The following is a 21,983-nucleotide window of genomic DNA, read 5'->3' on the forward strand; positions in this document are numbered from 1 at the left end:
TTCCACTGCCTCCCGCAGTTTGGTAAGACTCATGTTTGTAGCTTCGAGAACACTGTCCAACCATCTCGTCCTCTGCTGTCCCCTTCTCCTTGTTTCCTCAATCCTTCCCAAACCAGGGTCTTTTCCAGGGAGTCTTCTCTTCTCATGAGGTGGCCAAGGTACTGGAGCCTCAGCTTCATGATCTGTCCTTCCAGTGAGCACTCAGGGCTGATTTCCTTAAGAATGGAAAGGTTCTTCTTGCAGTCCATGGGACTCTCAAGAGTCTCCTCCAGCACCATAATTCAAAAGCATCAATTCTTCAGCGATCAGCCTTCTTTATGGTCCAGCTCTCACTTCCCTACATCACTACTGGGAAAACCATAGCTTTAACTAGACGGACCTTTGTTGGCAAGGTGATGTCTCTGCTTTTTAAGATGCTGTCTAGGTTTGTCATTTAGATCATACCCTCCAACATTTCTCTGATGAAAATAGGGACATTCTATTCTAGTTTCCTCCCTCCACCCAGCCACATATACATCGGTCATGTCAGGGAACTGCCATCGGAGCCAGGAGTGGAGGGAAGGCTCTCCAGCGATGCCGGAGAAGGGCCCAGCATGGAGAGAGGGAATTCATCCACTGAGGAAGGAAATCAGCGTGACACCAGGAAGAAAGGGGAGCAGGGGAGGGCTTCGGAGAGATGTCTCCAGGACTCTTCCACAGAAGCTAGCGGGGAGAGCACAGGTCCTCCGCTGCCTACGCCCACCCTGCGCAGAAGACTTCCGCGCAGGGAGGCTAGGCGGAGACTTGGCGTCAAAGAACTTTTATGCTGGAAGAAGTTCAGGAAACGCCCACTGACGGATTCTGCCAGTGACTGACACAGCCGCGGAGTAAGGGCTGTGCAGCCAGGGAAAGGTTTAACCAGGCAACTTTGCCAAGAATAGAGGCAACTTACACACGAGCAACCCCAATTCCCATTACAGGTCACCTTGAGCCAATTAGAAGCTCTCGGCCTAACCTGCCTCACTCACTGTACCCATCCCATCAAATCACGGGTGCCTTCAGCTTGAGGGATGTCTTCTGACAGCTCTTCAGATAGAGGACTCTCCTCTGTAAAGTGGACTACATGGCCACTCTCAATTAATCCCCCACAGAAACACTGAAGGTCTAAAGTAGGGTGAGAGCTGCAGCAGAGGAGGAAACAGCAATGGGATCATTTCTATGCATTCCCTTGTTTCTGACAGGACCTTCTCCCTGATCCAGCAAATTGCTTACTTCATGACACCGTATATCAATCAATCTTCTGGGCCTTTCTCACTCACAATACAATGTGAACATAGGGCTTCTGTCTCATTAAATAAAATAGAATGCATGACATACAGCCGTCATAAAAATGTGAGATTTAGCCCGTGAATTTGCAGGGGCTTGTGTTCCACTTTCTGGTTTTAACTTTTCTTATCCGCTGCATCTCTGTTGATTAAATGGCTTACGTCATGTGGAAGAGACCGTTACTTTTTGGCAGTTTGTTTTAAGGAGAAAAAGAATACCTATCGCAAGGCAGGCTGTTTTAGTGGAAATCATAAAGAATGGATATTGAGAGACATTTCTTCAAAGTAGTGAGTCTGAAATGAGACACGCCATTTCTAGCTTAGATGTGCCGCTCTGTTTGCAGACCAGCAACCCAGAAATGCTTGTTGATGGAAGGATAGAAAGCATTTAGGGGGAAGACACAGATTCAGGAGGAACTGGAGAAAGCTGCATAAGAAGAACTTTCTAGATGATGCTAATGGCCCATCTAATGGTTCTCACAGTGGCCACCCAGATATAACTAGACAGAAGAACTAATGCTGATTTTCTTGGGACCTCTGGGTCAGGAGTGATCCATCTAGTGTAAACCATACATTACAAGGCAGCAAACCTGGGTTTGCCATTGAGTGTACATTCAACATGGAAACGTAGCCAATTCTGGTTCTTAGATGAGTGTGCTTGTGTGCTCTATTTTTCTAAATATAGAGGGTTTGGGCATGTCAGTTTTATTCTTTGTTGTGTTTGGTGCCACCCACATATTAAAGTTTTAGGTAGACATTAAAAAACACTTTGATATAAAACATAATTTACAAAACTGTTCTAGGTAAAAAGCTGATCTGAGATTGGTGTAGCCCAGAGGCATGTAGTTCACAGGAATAAATTTTTCAAATGTATTTATTTGTATTTTTGTTTTTAGTGGTATTCTACTATTTGAAGTCTCACAGCATCTAGCTAACATGTCTTTAAAGCATCTGCAAATACAAAGTATGCAGCTAAAAGGAGATAGGTTGGAGAAGTCCTGGATACTTAGAGAGGGTCCCAGTCACAAAAAAGCAGGAATGCTTCTAATTCTTACAATAAAATCTTATGGTGAGTTGTTGCCCTGGAATCTGAATTACTCATGCAAATGCCCAGGTCATGCCTCCTAGCTATTGTACTCAACTCCCATCAGCCCCAGACAACATTCAATAGATGGTGGAAGTTGTGGTCCAACAACATCTAGAAGGTACCACATTGGCTACCCTGCACTGCACAGTCACAATGCCACAAAAGCACAGAATGCGACCTTATAACAGCTTCTATGGCCCCATCTGCATTTGAAGCAGGATCATACCACTTGAAACAGCCATGGTTTCACACAAAGAATGGTGGGAACTGTAGTTTGTTAATGGTTTGCTGTGAGCTATTGTTGTTCTTTAGTCGTGTCCGACTCTTTGTGAGCCCATGGACCAGAGCACACCAGGCACTCCTGTCTTCCACTGCCTCCCGCAGTTTGGTCAAACTCATGCTGGTAGCTTCGACAACACTGTCCAACCATATTGTCTCATGTCGTCCCCTTCTCCTTGGGCCCTCCATCTTTCCCAACATCAGGGTCTTTTCCAGGGAGTCTTCTCTTCTCATGAGTTGGCCAAAGTACTGGAGCCTCAGCTTCAGGATCTGACCATCCAGTGAGCACTCAGGGCTGATTTCCTTAAGAATGGATCGGTTTGATCTTCTTGCAGTCCATGGGGCTCTCAAGAGTCTCCTCCAGCACCATAATTCAAAAGCATCAATTCTTCGGCGATCAGTCTTCTTTATGGTCCAGCTCTCACTTCCATACATCACTAACTGTGAGTTATTAGGAGACCCCTATTCCCCTCACAGAGCTACAATTCCCAGAGCTCCCAGGAAGAGGTATTGGCTGTTAAACCACTCATAGCTGTCTCCTCCCTTTGTGCATTGACCACTAGGTTTGGTCATTGATTTAAGAAACCAGGAGATTCTTATACTGAATTCCCTGCAATAGATCCTCTTGCTTCTACCTCAGATTTGCCACCTCACCTTTGCCTTCTTCCAACCCCATGCATGGAAGAAGTAGATCTGATGACTGGAACACATAAATTCCATCTTCAGTTGCCATGAACTCTTGTGATGAGTACAAAGGGCACCGGATATGCAGCCTGCAGGTCAGTCCTGATTTTTCATGAGGAATGAAAAGAGCTGGACTACAGTTGCCCCAGGAGAGGATGAGGTGAGGGGCCTACAATAAAGGTTTTAAATAACGGGATTTGTTGGGGTCTGGGCTTTTCACAAGGCAAACAAATGACACATCTAGTTGTGTCTGACACATTCCAAGCCTCACAGATTCTCTCTGCCTCTCCAGAGACTCTCAGCTCAATGAGATGGAAATTTCAGTCAGCAAAACCCTTCACCATGGAAAAGCAGCAGACAGGCACGGATTGCCCAGATGCCAACTCATTCTCAGACGGCACTTAAATGAAAATCAACATTAATACAGGAATCGCTGCGTTCTAAGACAAAACTGTTCCTTTACATCTTCAATATATATATATATTATTACTCCCATTTATTTATTTGCATCCAATCACTCATAAGGACAAATGTTTCTGTCTCGTAGACAATTCACCATGCCCTATTAATTTACAGGGAGAAAAAGTACATTGCTTGCTGGTTGTAGATTTTTGTAGTGTTTAAGCACTACTACAGAAGGCCGCCTCTAACACCATGGGACCGAACTTGCTGCTATCATGTACAATTTGTTTGCTTTTGCATTCACCATCCTTACTTAACCAGCTTTCCCCAACTCTGTTCCTTCTGGGCCCAGGAGGACCTACAGTGGTACCTCGGGTTACAGACGCTTCAGGTTACAGATGCTTCAGGTTACAGACTCCGCTAACCCAGAAATAGTACCTTGGGTTAAGAACTTTGCTTCAGGATGAGAACAGAAATTGTGTGGCAGCGGCGTGGCGGCAGCGGGAGGCCCCATTAGCTAAAGTGGTACCTCAGGTTAAGAACAGTTTCAGGTTGAGAACAGACCTCCAGAACGAATTAAGTTCTTAACCTGAGGTGCCACTGTACTGAACAAGAGATACAGAAGTACTTCCTTAAAGGTGGCCGAAAATGCCCTCTTCACCAGTGAAGCATTTATTAACCCTGCATCCACACAGTAAACCAGCTCCCCCCTAGCTTTTATAAACTATTATGAGCAAGGAGCAATAATACTACTTGTTGGTGTCTGTTTTTTTAAAAAAAGATTTTATTGGATTTTTACAGTTTTATATTCAATCAAACAACACAAAATAACATTTGTCATATAAAAGAAAAAGAAAAAAAAAAACCCTCCTCATGACTTCCCTCAACTTCCCCTTCTGGTTCTTTAAATATTTACTTCTTCTGCTTGATTATTACCTTCTTTTTATAATCTTACTCCTTCATACTCTTATTTTCTTGTCAGCTTTATACCAAATTTTCCTTCATGATTACATCTCACAGTCAATTTCATTCCATGTTGTCCTTACTTAACCTTTGATCTTATTTTCTTACTTGTGTTTAATCAAACCCTGCTAGTATTTCTGTAAATACAACATAAAAGGTTCCCAGTCTTCATTATCACTTTCTTGGATTCTTTCCGTCTGTTTCGCCATTTTTGCATATTCCATAAGCTTGACAATAATACCACTTGTTGAAGGCCCAACCCATTCAGGTATTGTGTCTGCTTCCTATTATCATTAAAACTAATCCTGGATAACTTAAGCATCCAGTGCTCTAGAACAGTCTTAATGGTGACATCAGTCTCAGTGACTTTATCCTCTATGTGCCTATCAAACTCCGATGGTTCCAACCATCGCATCTTCCCCTTCTGGCCAAATCTCGGAAGCCCATTAACCACTCTGAACAGCTGTGCAGGATGACAGCTTGGTTGGAGATTGAGATTAATAAGGCTTCCTCCATCAACACTGCATAATTATGTTCCCTTGCCTACGTTTGCTTGTCTTCACTGTGAATTTTGGTTCACTTACGCAAGCAATTCTTCCTGCTCCATCACTTGAAGTCTCTCCCTGTCCCCCCACAAGAGGCTCCACCATGTTGAAGAGGACCCTTCTCATCATACCTTTCCCCATTGAGACCAGGACCTTGACAGGAGCAAACTGGAAAATCCAGATCCCTCAGCTTCCATAGGTTTCTGTTGGAAGACCATATTAATAGCTCCTCACCTCCATCCTTGTAGGTGTCTATGGTTTTCATTGGTCCAAATGTTGCTTTTACCAGTTTTTACCAGCCTACTTAAAGGATCACCATACTCCATATGCACACACTCAACTGCTTCAGTCTGTGGAACTGGCAAAGTGCCAGTAGGGCCATAGAAAGTTCATTTTGCACTTGTAAGGAATCCATATTTTAGTGAGACAGCACCTTTTAGCTGGAATTCCTCGACTATTAATATTAGACAGGTGCCTTTGCTGCACTGTTTTCAAGGCCTGCTAAGAACATCTTTGTTTAGGCAAGCATACACAGACATGTACTTTTTAATTTATGTATATTTGGTTTTAAAGCTGTAGATTTTATTTATATTTTGATAATTTTATCATGTTTCCTTTTTTTAAAAAAAAGTCTGTTAGTTTTATTGGCATTTTCTAACAATTTTTTTGGGGTAAACTGCTTAGAGGGGTTTTTTTTTTAACTTAAGCAGTATAAAAATAATCTTAAATAAAATAAAATAAAATAATAGTCCATCACAACAATGGGTTTACCAGGGGGAAAACTCAATACCACCCACCATTCATTCAGTAGCAAAGACCAGATCAAATATATGTCTTGCCTCATATTAGCATATTAGAGAGCCAGTGTGGTGTAGTGGTTAAGAGCGTTGGACTCCTAATCTGGTGAACCGGGTTCGCATCTCCGCTCCTCCACATGCAGCTGCTGGGTGACCTTGGGCCAGTCACACTTCCTTGAAGTCTCTCAGCCCCACTCACCTCACAGAGTGTTTGTTGTGGGGAAGGAAGGGAAAGGAGAATGTTAGCCGCTTTGAGACTCCTTAAAGGGAGTGAAAGGCGGGATATCAAATCCAAACTCTTCTTCTCTTCTTCTTCTTCTAGCATGCTGGGAATGTGCAGACACCCTATGGCAATGTAAGCTTTTTAAAGTTTCCTTTGATTGGGAGCCTCCAAATTTTGAATTTATATGCCTGCAGTTTGAGAGATTTAATCAATTCTGGAGGGTCTCCTGTGCCTGTAATTTTCATCCACTTTGGCCAAAAAGGGAACTGATAGCCCCTTTTTAGATTTCCCATTATAGTTAATGGGGACCACAGAGATGCAAGGCAAATACTAGGACTTGTGCACAGCTCTACTAAACATGCATATACATTAGGATTATCTTTTAGGTACAGTAGTTGTGAGGACTCTCTTTTTTGGAGGAGGTGATGTTAATTTACTATTGAGTATTTGAAGCCATAAATTTGGATATGTGCACTTGCAAAAAAAAAACACACCAAAAACCCACAAAAGTTAATTTCCATGCTCTGGGATTTGTGACATTTGTTTTCTTTATTAGTTTGTAAATAGCTACTTTTGTTAATGAATGCCACCTTTTCCTACTTCCCTCTTTTACTGGGTGAGCAAACATTTCCATTTTCTCTTTATAACTAGTGGAAGCAATTACCACTTTATATCGATTCCCTTTTGTTGGCTTCTAAGATAAACTGTACCATTATGCCTATATTACAATTTTGAAATGCATCCTATTTTGCTGAAGTTCTTAGTAGCAGTCGCCTTCCTATTCCAAGGAAATGGTGGTATACATTTCCAGGTCCATCACCTATTAAGCATCAAGGCTGATTAAAATAAACCTTCTTTTAGACCTCCACCAACTTCAAACATTTATAAAAGGGTCTTTAGTTTTGGAGAATTCTATATAAGAAAGCTGACTTAATTCCTTCTGTAAATTTGCACAGAGATTTTGCTTAAACACTCGTAGCACGAGTTGTTTCTTATGCAGTATGACATATTCCCTCATGAACACTTATTTCATAGTCCTCAACTGGATGGTCAAACTCCACTTTTCAAATCTTTGGACCACAGACTTTGCTTTGATTTAGATTTGGGGCAGTTCTTTTCCTATTGCTATACAGTGGTTCCTCAGCTTGACAACTTAATTTGTTTTGTGGGTTTTGTGCTAATTGCACATTACAGTGGTACCTTGTGTTAAGAACTTAATACGTTCTGGAGGTCCGTTCTTAACCAGAAACTGTTCTTAACCTGAGGTACCGCTTTAGCAAATGGGGCCTCCCGCTGCTGCCTTGCCGCCGCCATGCAATTTCTGTTCTCATCCTGAAGCAAAGTTCTTAACCCAAGGTACTATTTCTGGGTTAGCGGAGTCTGTAACCTGAAGCGTCTGTAACCCAAGGTACCACTGTAGTATTGTTACAGCACCAGGATGAAAATCAATAAAATACTTCTTTAAACAACAACTCCTCCAGTTTCAAGACTAGGGTGGAATTAATGGTGAGGAAATAACCAGATTTTGGCAGCAGAATCTTGGGTCAAACACTATGGATTGGTAAGTAGAATCCCAGGCCTGGCATAACAATATAGATCAGCCTCCCTCAACCTCCAGATATACCGGTACATTTGGACTTCAAATCCTATCATCCTTCACTATTGGTCATGCTGTCATTTGTAAGATACTAGGACTGATATAGATCATAGTAATATAACTGACCCATACTAATGTCCTTGGCCTGACTCAGAGTCCTAAAATCCAACATGCTCTCATCCTACTATCTTCATGGAAGATCTTCCCCTCCTGCATGGTGGCAGTAGCATTAATGCAGTTAAGTGATAACATCAGCTTCCATTTACATTGTAGGTTATTCGCTCAGCCTGGAAAGAGGGAACCAGTTTGGAAGGCCACAAGGTCCCAACACCTACTCTAAAACAATCTGAATTGGACTAATTGCTACATTTGTCAGTGGCTGCTCAGCATGATAATTATTAAATCAGTTTTCTTGTTTTCGTCCTCCCTTCTCTGTCCCTTTTTTCTTTTATATCATGTCTTAGATTTTAAGCCATACTGGCAGGGAAGGACATGCCTACAGGCAAAGGACATACCTACAGGCAAAGACCATTTTAGGCATGTCCAATTGACGCATGAATGCTGGCACCCGGAAGAGGGCAGAATGGGGTGGAATGGGGTGGGGCAGGGCCTGTTTAAATAATAACAATAATGCTTTTATTCTTTATACCCTGCCCATCTGGGTGGCTTCCAGCATATCTAAAAACATAATAAAAACATCAGCCGTTAAAAACCTCCTGATTCAGGGCTGCCTTCAGGTGTCTTCTAAAAGTTGTGTAATTCTTTATCTCCTTGAAGGGAGGGCATTCCACAGGGAGGGCGCCACTACCGAGAAGGCCCTCAGTCTGGTTCCCTGTAACTTCGCTTCTCTCAGTGAGGGAACCAGCAGAAGATCCTCGGAGGAGGACCTCAGTGCCCGGGCTAAGCTGGACACAGAATGTACCTGTGCCTCCATGGACATCTGTGAGTCCAAAATGACTCCCAGGTTGTGCACCTGGTCCTTCAGGGACACAGTAACCCCATTCAGGACCAGGGACATACTAAACATATTAAACATACTAAACGTCTAAGGACCATGTTTGTGATGTGGTTTGGAAATCATAATGGTAGAACAGTTCTCAATTAAGCAAGTTGTACAGAGCTCAGAAGGGCCGTCCCAAAGAGTGGCAGCTATGGAAGTGAATTGCTACACTGTTCAGTAGACACGGTTGTCAGTGATCTATTAAGAGGGAACTGAGGAGGAACCCAAAACGCAACACAATGGAAAGGTCAGTGCTTGCCATAATAAACTGGTGCATGTTCAGAAAGTATGACATGGATGATTGTGAGCTCCACTGTACATTATATTTTAGGACTGAGCAGTGAGGCCATGAAGTTTCATTAAAGCCACAGTGATGCTATTAAACCTTTCTAATTTGTCCAAAACATATCCAGCAGATTTTTCACTAGCTTGAGTCTGTGAGGGATGAAGTTTTGAAATCCAATAAGTGGAGTATTACAATAATCAATATGTGAAATGACAGAAGCATTAATCTAGGTTGCTGCAGCATCCTGACCTGAGGGAGACAAGATGAATCTTATATAGATCACAAATTCTAAGTTAGAAGATGTATTAGGCCATAATGGATCCTGGTATGATTCAACAGCGGCAGTAATGAGTAATGAAACTGACCTACTATTTACATGCTCTAGGGTTGAGGTGAGAGAACAATTTTGGCAACTGTGCCAGCTCCATTATAGCACAGCAGTTCAGCAAAGGGCAAAGCTGCCTAGAGATAAATTTTTGTTCTTGTTGTTTGCTCCTTACTTGCTATGATCAAAGCTGATTTTGCTGTTTATATAGTGCAAACCAGTCCAAAATGCAGCAGCCAGTTTTGGGGCTCCTTTTTAGAATTTGCATAAAATGCCTGTTTTAAAACAGCTCACACCAGTTTGTGTCCATTCCAAATTTAAGGTGCTCATGTTAGTGTATAAAATCCTGAACAACTTGGGCCCCAAATATCTGAAATATCCCTTGGGTGTTGAGACTGGCAGGGGAGGTGATGCGGACACACCCAGGAACCTCTCCTAAATGCTGGAGAGGTTGTACTTCTACAGCTACATACCTCCACATGTGGTGGGAATGCCCCCAAATTCAACCCTTTTGGACATCAGTGCCACAAGAAATCTCCAAAATAACAAAGCAGGTATTAGAAGCAACTCCAAAACTGGCCCTATTAAATATATTCCAAGACCACAATGCACACTCACATTACAAAGAACTCATAAGCCACTTAGTCTCAGCAGCTAGGGGCATCATAACTAGACACAGGAGGGACCTGTCAGGAGTGAACATGGACCACTGGTACTAAACTGTCTGGAAAACAGCCCTACTGGAAAAGCTAACCAACAAATGGAAACTAGCATGGGGACAAACAAAAGAGGGTGCCTTCACCCCAGTGTGGTTCCCCTTTATTACATATATAGCCCAACAACAAATCCACTGACAGCATACAAATCGATATGGCTAATTTGACCCAACCCCTTCTCACACACAAATAAAACTCACTGCGATCAACTGAATGCAATCAACCAGGCCCTGGGCTCTCCACCTTTTCACATCGCCAACAAAAACAAACAAATAGACAAACAAAGAACCTATCCTCATGATGCTGACACAAAAACTCCGCGTATACACTATGCAAAAGAATGAAAGATCATTATCCTGTCTTCTTTCTCCTCTCCCTCTCCCCAATTTTTTCTGTTAAGTTGTAGGTGAACATATCAGACGACACAGCAATTCTTCAAACAGCTCTTGTTTATTCACAGACCAGAATACAACTGAACTGAAGGGTCAGCCAGCCTGCTTATATAGAGCTCCACTAGAACGCAACAGTAACCATTTCCTGTAACTATCCAATCACTGAACGTCACTTTCAATCCCTTATTTGCATATGTGGACCTGAGTGAAAACTATCTACAGTATTCCCCTGATGGCCCAGGGTGAGAACTTCAGTACATAACACTTTCCCTTCCCAACCTCACAATGCTTATGAAAACCTCACAATGCTTATGACACAATGCTTATGACAAATCTAACTGACCTGTAGAAAGGACTGTGAATTCTATAGCTTTAAGGCTTCTGTTCTAGTCATTTGGCAACCCTATCAGTGACGGTAAACCTCTCATATATTCTTGTCTGCTAGAGATCTGAAGCCAGAAATTGCTTCAGAGATCATTCTTAGCACTGTCACTGTGTAAGAGCCAACTGTTCTTTGTCTTTATACATCCATAAACATCTTCTGAAGGCCCTCTTGGCATTTTTAGGGTGCATTTTCCACCTCAGGCTCAGCTACAAAACATTTCAGTTAACAGAAGCATGGCAGCTTTAGTTCCTGAAAGAAAAGGCAAAAAGCAATCCCATAATAACAGTAGTTTACCAAAAAACAAAGCCCCAAGAATTATTAAGTATTGATACAAGTATTATTAAAATGTCTATTTTAAAGTGATATATATATATATGAATGATTTTTGAAGAGATAGCCCCCTGAAAGCGTATACTGTGCTTTTTCCTGTTAACTATTTCACAATTTTTTTAAAAAAAGTATTAATAAACCTATTAGTATTTTATTGCATCTGGGGAGCACTCTTATTTACTACAGAAAAATACACCAGGAACTCTCCTTTGTACACTGGTGAATGGCTCCTGGCAGGACTTAGACAGAAAATTAATAAAGTACTTGCCTTTGGCTCCCTGTAGCTGGAATATATTCATTAATTTTTTTTAAAAAAAATCTGACATTTCATGACTAGCTAAGCATGGCATCTACATAGCTGTTTGAAATTTACCTGTTTGGAAATTGTTTCATTATATCAGAAGAAACAATAAGCAGACATGCCTAAAACCCTTAAGCAATTATTTTAATTAATTTGATTCTCAGGATTACTATGTATACCGCATGAGGAGTTCCACATGTTCTTTTTTTAAAAAACTTTCCTACTTCATATACCTCTGTAGCATTTAGCCATTACTAGCTATAGTAATATATAGTACTTGCTAGCCTGTTTGGAAAATGTTTAAAATGTAAGTTTATCAGATAAGTAGGTAGCATTTTGTCTCCACAAACCAGTTCACAGTGGTACCTCTGGTTAAGTACTTAATTCGTTCTGGAGGTCTGTTCTTAACCTGAAACTGTTCTTAACCTGAGGTACCACTTTAGCGAATGGGGCCTCCTGCCGCCGCCGCGCGATTCCTGTTCTCATCCTGAAGCAAAGTTCTTAACCCGAGGTACTATTTCTGGGTTAGCAGAGTCTGTAACCTGAAGCGTCTGTAACCCGAGGTACCACTGTACAGAGTTTGCCTTGTTTATCCTCACAGCAATGGAATCACATCCCTGCTACAGATTTAACCTTTCTAATGATAGTGACAGTTCTTTAAGTGGAGCCAATGCTCTCTTCTCCGTACCTTAACAAACTACAACCCCCAGGATTCTTTGAGAGAAGCCATGGCAAATAAAGTGGTATGAGAAGTTCTATAGGTTTTTTAACACAGATAATCCGTGGGAAGGGACGCAGGTGGCGCTGTGGGTTAAACCTCAGAGCCTAGGACTTGCTGATCAGAAGGTCAGCGGTTCTAATCCCTGCAACGGGGTGAGCTCCCGTTGCTCGGTCCCTGCTCCTGCCCACCTAGCAGTTTGAAAGTACGTCAAAGTGCAAGAAGATAAATAGGTACCGCTCTGGCAGGAAGGTAAATGACGTTTCTGTGCGCTGCTCTGGTTTGCCAGAAGCGGCTTAGTCATGCTGGCCACATGACCCAGATGCTGTACGCCGGCTCCCTTGGCCAATAAAGCGAGATGAGTGCCGCAACTCCAGAGTTGGTCACGACTGGACCTAATGGTCAGGGGTCCCTTTACCTTTTAATCTGAGGGAGGCAGATTGCTCTCAGGCACAAGTCCAGCACCCTATGTACAGTACTATGCTACAATGGCTCTCAAGAAGTTTTTACTTTAGGAATGCCCCTAACTCCATGACACATGCAGCATGCACCATATTAAGATAAGCTATGAAGAAAATTCATTTGTTTGTTAAGTTTCATCCTTCAGAGAACTTTGATCGGAATCTCATTTCCTGCCTTGCAACCTCCATATGTAAAATGTTGCTTCATTATTTTCTGACATTTTGCCTCACAGTGAGCAGGTGTAACTTGAAAATAACATATAAAAAGCAATTTCTAATGCTGTTTTTCAACTCCTGGAGAGAGAAAAAAAAGTAATCTATTCTTCAGTGAGTCACTGGAATGAATTCGGGGGGGATGAACTCTGAAAAAGCTTAGAAAGAAAACACCACTGCAAGGTTTTAACACAATGTTTGGCACATACAACTTCTGATTGCTTTAGGGCTGTGTCAGAAATTAAACTGTGTACTTCATTTTCCTAAATCCTGATGCGGTTCAAAAAAGAAAAAGAAAAAAAGAAAGTAATGGCAATCATCCTAGCAACAAGAGAGAAGTTAATTAGTCAATTAAATTTTTCCTTTTCATTAGCTACACAAACTCTCTTTTTTAAAAACTGAAAGAACATGCTACAATGACTCCTGTGATGCAATTTTTTTACTGACTGGTTTATGCCACAAAGTGATTGGGAATGGGGAAGAAGCATGCAAATACACCTGTGTGTGGAAAGTGCCTGGCATTGCTCAAGAATTCTAAGAAAAGAACCAAAAAAAGATTATTAAATAGGTAGTGTAATATATTAGTATACTGTGAACCACCCTGATATCTTCAGATAAAGGGCAATATATAAAATTAATAAACAACAACAACAACAGCCCAATCCATGGCCCCCGACTTACCTGGGACACCAAATCAATTTGAGGATTGGGCTGACGCTGCCATTCCAGTTGACCTTCAGTTTGCAGACCTTTGACCGTCTGAGGCAGAAAGAGTCCTGTGCTCAATAAAGGCTCCTTGCACATTTTAGAGCCCTAGAAAACCAGGTTCAAAAATGTGCAGGGGGACTCCACCAATCAAAGTGTCAGGAGTCCAGTCCCCAGCTTGATCACACAGTAAGGTAAAGGGACCCCTGACGATTAGGTCTAGTCGTGGCTGACTCTGGGGTTGCGGCGCTCATCTCGCTTTATTGGCCGAGGGAGCCAGCGTACAGCTTCTGGGTCATGTGGCCAGCATGACTAAGCCGCTTCTGGCGAACCAGAGCAGTGCACGGAAACACTGTTTACCTTCCCGCTGGAGCAGTACCTATTTATCTACTTGCACTTTGACGTGCTTTCGAACTGCTAGGTTGGCAGGAGCAGGGACCGAGCAACAGGAGCTCACCCCGTCGCGGGGATTCGAACCGCTGACATTCTGATTGGCAAGTCAGAATCGGCAAGTGGTTTAACCCACAGCACCACCCACGTCCCGATCACACAGTAAGCATAGTTAATTAAAAAGGATGATTTATTGTCAAAACAAAAGATAGCTCCGGACGGCTCTGACATAGCCGCCTGGCATCTTCAATCACGATGACCCTCCTGAAGACACCTTCTGGTTAGGAGGGATTGGATCAGCTCCAATCACTTCCTGTTCTGACAAACTGCTTCCTTCTCTGTTCACGCCAGTTGGCACTTCCCGAGAGCATTGGCTGGGTTCTGCCCGCTCTCAGCGATTCCCTTATCAACCGGCATTCCAAGGGGCGGGGGAGTTGGCACTAGCCGATGCTCATCCTGCCTGGCAGTTAACCCTCTCTCTTCCTGGCTGCTTTCTACAGTAGGCTGCAAACCTTCCCTGGGAGCTGGCTCATTCATGGCACAAAGTATATTAGCCACAATGATTAGGTCCTACCTCCACTGTCAGAGGCAATGTGCTGGGAAACACAGTTGGGGAGAACATTGTTGCAACCAGGGTCTGCTTGCGGGCTTCCTGTGGGTATCTTCTTGGCCCCTGTGAGAATTGGTTGCTGGACTACATGGGTCTTTGGCCTGATTCAGCAGTGATCTTCTTATGTGCTCCTTGCTTCAGGCTTCTGCTTTCTATGAGTTGTAATTCTTGAGGAGGATTTATGTTTTACTTGGTAATTTGATGGTGCTGATGTAACAACTAGTACTTTTGCGTGTCCTCTTGGAACAACGAATATTGAAGGTCCTTGAACATACTGAACTCCGGTCATGATCCACGGAAGCGGTACACTGGCACTCACATTGTAATGTGCAATTAGCACAAAATCCAGGCGTTTTGTGGTTGTGAGGGTGCCCTTCTAAGGCCACATCCCATGCACAATTCTCCTAATTCTCAGCTCTGAGCTCCAACTGATACATTTGATCATGATCAGGGGATTATTCTCTAAAATCAGTGTGGCAGCTGCCAACAAAGCCACCTGAGGGTTTCCTTACGGTACATATACTGAGCAGAATATTGAGCAGAATGCATTAAATGATGTCAAGGAGGAGAACGGCAAGGTCCCCTTGCTGAAGGTGGTGGAGAGGGTGTTTGTGGAGCAACTGCAGGCACTCCTGATTATCTAGTTCCACTACGATCTGGGTTCAGACATGGTTTTGGAACTGAATTTCCCTTGGTCACCCTGATGAATGACCTTTATCGTGAGCTGGAGAGGGGAAATATAACCTTGTTATTTTTGCTTGATCTCTCAGTGGCTTTTGATGCCATCAGCTATGCTTTTCTCCTGGAATGACGTAGTGAGATGGGTATCTCACTAAATTGAAATAAATTTATAAATTGTCCAGTAAAAAAAGGTAAAGGACCCCTGGCAGTTAAGTCCAGTCACTGACAACTTTGGGGTTGTGGAGCTCATCTCACTTTACAGGCCGAGGGAGTCGGTGTTTGTCCGCAGACAGCTTTTCCGGGTCATGAGACCAGCCAAGTTCGTTCTGGGTATAAGCTTTTTTGTGCATGCACACTTCTTCATATACTCACTAAACTGAGTTCAACTGTCTGGTTTTATGTTTTTATGTTGTAAACTGCTGCGATGTATTTTTTATTTATTTTATAAATAGATAAATTTAACAAAAGGCAAGGTCTTTGGTAAGTCCGTTCACCACTTACAAAAGTGACAAGCCCTATATACAAAGAGAAGGACCATAGGCACAGGAAGTTTCAAAGTGTTTTTAAAACCTAAATGTGTGCAAAGAGTAAGAACTTTAGTGTAATAATCATATGCAGCTGGAAGATTACTAACTATTGATTTTGGTTTTGAGTTTTATTTCCACCCCCTCCTCCTTATTTTCACTGGGTAATGTAATGATGCATGCTTCCCAGAAATTGCTTTTATGTATCTAATTTAACTGGAAACACATATCTCTGAACCAAATTTAGTTGCCTGCTGTAGCAATTAAATACACATTTTAAATGCTTAGAAAAGCATTTAAAACATTTCATGTTGTTTCCACATCCTCTTGACAACATGCAAAATCCACCCATTTTCTGCAAAGAGAGAACTGCAAAATGTGGTAAATCTAGGTTGTTTGAGAGTTGTTGATGGGAGTGGTGTGCGTATACTTTTAACTGTACCATTTTTGTTCCTATGCTCTGTTACGAGGATGGCGTTTGAAGATTTAATTAAGATAAATAAACAGGTTGAATTGGACTACTCTGAATTTTGGGTCCACAATTTTCAAAGCAGGTTAGGGTGTCAGAAGGAAGGTAGCTTCCATCTAGACTGAACCACCAGCCTGAGCTTTCCAAACTCAAAACTGAACTGGGAATCCTGCAAGCTTCTTCACTGAATGTTAGGTTCAGAGAAACTGCTAGATCGTGGCAGGGAAACCTGTATCTCAAAGGCAACATCACCTTACTTATCCGTTCTTCTTTGGTGGGAACTTTTCCCTTTTTAATATAGCTTTCTAATGTATTGTGACTTTAAATGGCTGTCAACCACCGTTGAGTAATGTATGGGCATCAAAAAGGTGGACTAGAACATTTTTATATAAATTAAATAAGAAGCTTTTTTAACCTAAGGGCAAAACCACACAACAGACAAACACATAGCTGTTGAGCTTCCCCCTTCTGTAACATGTAAGATGTGTCTGATCTTATGTGCATTCTCCCACTCCTACCAAACATCAGCCAAAGATATGGAGCGGGGCAAATATCACATCCTGACATCACAGCACAAGGTAAGACATGACTTTCCAGGTGAAGAGGAACTCAATGCTGGAATGTCATTTTTCAGGGGCAGCTGCATGCCTTCCTGAACATAGCTGTCAACTCGTCCCTTTTCTTGCAAGGAATCCTATTCGGAATAGGGAATTTCCCTTTAAAAAGGGGGAAAGTTGACAGCTATGTTCCTGAAGCATAAATGCTCAGAAGATTTTTGCCTAAAGAACTACTTGGTACTGTGTTCCCAATTTTGTAGAGGAGGGTGGGACAGGGCTGCAACAAAATTTGGATTAGGTACTCCCAGTCCCAGCTAATATATTCAAAACATTGTGCTATTCTTCCTCCCTAAGTCAGTACAAAGCAGATAAAGGAAGCGGAAGCAGTTTGAAACTAGGGCACTGGTGGTTATTATGAAAACAAGTGATGCTTCTCTGAAGTCCCTGCTTCTGTATTTGAAAACATTTTTGACAGCTTTAATGTGGCAGATCTAAACTATTGAAGCATTCTAAGATGATCAACCTGTGAATAAACTGTATCTTGGTTTCAAGAGGATTTCTCTGATCAAAGCCCTTCTTTATGGATTACATCTCCAACCCAACCGCCCTTCAAATCTTATCTAACGTACATCAGCTTCAGTGTCTCACCTTTCCATGGGCAAAAAGTAAACACAGGGTGAGCGCAGCCAAAATGCTGGTGCATTCAAAGTTACATTTATTCCGTTTGCATTAGTGTAGACTCTTTTTTCAGGGGTGGGGTGGGGAGACACAAAGGGCTTAAGAAGAATTTCACCTCAGACTACTTAGAAATATTAGCAATCTTTTGAAATGTGTTTCAGATAAACAACAGCAACAAAGACAAATTCAGTTGAATTTTCTAGTTTGCAGAGAAAACATAAGCTGTAATCTTAGTGTAAGCTGACATCGAGCCAAAAAGGCTTTTTAAGAGCACAGGGAGAATCATTATCATTAAGGGAACACAAGGGCGTGAGTGAATGACAAATACCTCAGAACAAACATGGATGCTGTCTTGGTTTCCATGGTGGAAGAAAGGCAGGGTCTCAATATAAGAAAACAAGCAAGCAACCAAAGTAGCCAAAGCAAATCTTTTTTGCTTTGGCTACTTTTCAGCTAATAAGTATTTATTATTTATATGCTGCCCATCTGACTGGGTTGCCAACAAAATATTAAAAACACAATAAAACATCAACAATTAAAATCTTTCCTGAACAGAGCTGCCTTCATATGTCTTCTAAAAATCAAATGGTTGTTCATCTGTTTGACATCTGATGGGAGAGCATTCCACAGGGCAGGCACCAATACTGAGAAGGCCCTCTGCCTGGTTCCCTGTAGCTTAATGTCTTGCAGTGAGGGAACTGCCAGTAGGCCCTCAGCGCTGGATCTCAGTGTCCAGACTGGATGATGGAGGTGGAGATGCTCCTTCAGGTATGCAAATATGAAGTGTCCATATGCCTGAAGTTGTTGTAAGGTAATGCTCAGAGGGCTTTTTGGTCCTCCTTTGAGGCCCACACTTGATGAAAATTAGGGAATTGGCATCAAGAGTTAGAAAACAATGCCCTTCACAAAGAAAAGGGGCTGATCCATCAATGGTGTATATTGCATGTCACTGAATGAGTTTCTCCGCCATTCCATATGAATTAGCAGCGATTTATCAGCAATTGCAGGCAATGAGTGGAGTTGTGGAGTGGGTGGTGGCAGCCTCTGATGTCAATGTGACTAGGGATGACCGGATCTGTTCATTTCAGTTCTCTCAGTTTCCCATTTTTCTAATCTTAAATTCATTTCTTCCCATTTCTGCAGCAATCTGCCTTTCATGAGCAAAGAAAACTCCCATGGAAATTCTTCAGCATTTCAGTGCAAACGTATCCTAATGAATACATATTCGTATGCAGTTTTGACTAATGTGCACTCAGGAACCAGGAATCTCCCAAAAAATGGCAGGAGGGGTTTCACCTGCTGGTGTATGGACCTTCTTAGGTGCCCTCAGAGGCATAATTGGGGTCCCTTGCACCTTTGACCAGCGGCTGTATTGGCACCCTCAGCAAGGAGTTGTTTTGTCACCTTTCCCTAGGGGGGAAAATCACTTTACCACATGCCTTTGTGCCATAGTGCAAGAAGGATGAGAAGTCACCCATATACCATACCCTCCAACTGTCCCGTTTTAAGCGGGACATCCCGGAATCACAGAAACCAATCCTGGCTTTTGTTTGCATCCTGGAATGTCCCGTGTTTTGGTTTTGCACTCTGGCACTCATTAGCAGGGTCACACCAAAGCACCTTCCAAACGCTTCTGAGTTACGCCAGAGCACAGGACGAGAAGGTTCTCTGGTGCGACCTTGCTAACATCTTGATTTTGAGGAGGAAAACGTTGGAGGGTATGACATAGGAGGATTGAGGATAATTTAAGGAGTAACAACACAAGACAGATGTGGCAGGGGATTCAGCATATTACCAACTACAAACCTAACCTTGGTGCTGTCGACGGTGACCCTTTGCTGGCGGAGGAGCTTAACTTCTTCTTTGCTCGCTTCGAGAAGGAGCCACCTGAGACGCCGGTATTACAGCCACCAGCCCATAGGGGCCCCTCATTCACTGTAGAGGAGCATGAGGTGAGACAGGTATTGAGGATGGTGAATCCGAGGAAGGCTGCTGGACCTGATGGCATCACGGGAAAGGTGTTGAAGGGCTGTGCGGATCAGCTGGCGAGGGTCTTTACTAAGATCTTCAACAAGTCCTTACACCAGTCTATTGTCCCACCCTGCCTGAAGTCGTCAACTATTGTTCCTCTGCCTAAAAAATCCACAATCAGTAGTCTGAACGACTACAGACCAGTTGCACTGACTCCAATCATCATGAAGTGTTTTGAGAAACTGGTGCGCCGTCACATTATTTCCTGTCTTCCATCAACTTTTGACAACTACCAGTTTGCATACAGGGCAAATAGATCCACGGAAGACGCTATCACTACCACTCTCCATGCTGCTCTGTTCCATCTGGAGCAGCCGGGGAGTTATGTGAGGCTGCTGTTTGTGGATTTTAGCTCTGCTTTTAACACTATCCTCCCCCATAGACTGGTGTCCAAGCTAGAGGCGATTGGACTCTCCAACTCCACCTGTCTCTGGGTTTTGGACTTTTTGTCAGAACGTTCTCAGAGGGTTAGAGTAGGGTCACATATGTCCACAGCCCTTAGCCTTAACACCGGCTCACCACAGGGTTGTGTGTTGAGTCCCCTGCTCTATACTCTCTATACGTATGATTGTACAGCCATTTATTCCAGCAACAAAATCATCAAGTTTGCTGATGACACTACGGTGGTGGGGCTCATTTCAGGAGGGGATGAGTCCGCCTATCGGGACGAGGTGGAGCGGCTTTGTGCTTGGTGTGGAGAGAACAATCTGGCTCTTAATACGACTAAGACCAAGGAATTGGTGGTGGATTACAGGAAAAAAAAGGCGGACATTCAGCCCTTGTATATCAACGGGGAACGGGTGGAGAGGGTGGCGGAATTCAGGTTTTTGGGAGTGACTATCGATCAGGGCATGACTTGGAGCGCAAATACCACTGCTCTGGTGAAGAAGGCCCAGCAGAGAATTTATTTCCTCAGACTTTTAAAGAAGAACAATCTGAGTGAGAGACTGCTGGTGTCCTTCTACCGAGGCTCCATAGAGAGCATTCTCACATACTGTATTTGTGCCTGGTTCTCCAGCTGTACAGCTAGGAAGAGGAAGGTGCTCCAGAAGGTCATAACCACAGCCCAAAGGATTATTGGTCATCCCCTCCCATCTTTGGAAGAACTGTACGGTTCCCGTTGTCTTAGGAAAGCAAATAATATCCTGCAGGATGCATCTCACCCGGGACACAGTCTGTTTGTACTACTGCCTTCTGGCAGGAGATACAGAAACATCAAGTCAAGGACAAATAGACTGAAAAATAGTTTCTATCCAAGAGCTGTGGCCTTCTTAAATGCAGTAACTCGATAGTGTGACCTGGGAGTTTGATGGGTGTGGGTGTGGGTGTGGCTGGAATGTGGTTTGTTTGGTTGTTGTTGTTGTGTTGCTTTTGTTGTTTTTAAGGGATGGCATCCAATTTCGTTGCACTTGTGCAATGTTGCACTTGTGTAATGACAATAAAGAATCTATCTATCTAAAAGAATCTATCTATCTATATATGTTATACAGTCCATAGTCTGATGGGTGATTCCCGAACCACCCCAGGGCTGTGCCCCTGGAAGGGATCGGTTTCACCAACCCCTAGGTATGATTTTGGGTGCCCTATGATGCCTGCCCTGCCCTGCAAATTAATAATGATGATGATGATGATGATGATGATGATGATGATAGTACCCCACTCATTTGGCTGGGTTGCCCCAGCCACTTTGGGTTGCTTCTAGCATATACAAAAACGTAATAAAGCATTAGACATTAAAAATTTCCTTATGCAGGGCTGCCTTCAGATGTCTTCTAAAGGTTGTATAGTTAGTTTTCTCCATGACATCTGATGGGAGGACATTCTAAAGGGTGGGCCCTCTGCCTGGTTCACTGTAACCTCACTTCTCTTAGAACAGGCACCCCCAAACTTGGCCCTCCAGCTGTTTTGGGACTACAATTCCCATCATCCCTGACCACTGGTCCTGTTAGCTAGGGAGTTTGGGGATGCCTGTGTTAGAATATGCACCTCCCATAGCAACTCAATCCTGCTGACTCAGCCAAGGAAACCACACATGATGGGATTTACCCTCTTATGCAACTCTTTTAAGGATGCAAGGCCCATCCCAGGCAACCCTTCCTCTTGTGAGAGCTCTGGCACTGGAATTGCTCTTTTCCTGCTGCTGAGTCTGTGCTGTTACTTTGGCATCATAAAGACCCCTTCCTTCCTTACCAGCAAGAGTATCTGCTATCATATTTTGGCACCATAGCCAGGACAGTTGCTCACAATCACGCAAGCACCAACGTGTGTGCTGTTCTCTCACTCTTATTTTCATTTGCAGACCAGACCATCAATTGCTTCCTTTGATCTTC

This window comes from Podarcis gaigeae (assembly GCF_964106915.1).
Source record: "Podarcis gaigeae genome assembly, chromosome: 9".
Classification (NCBI taxonomy): Eukaryota; Metazoa; Chordata; class Lepidosauria; order Squamata; family Lacertidae; genus Podarcis; species Podarcis gaigeae.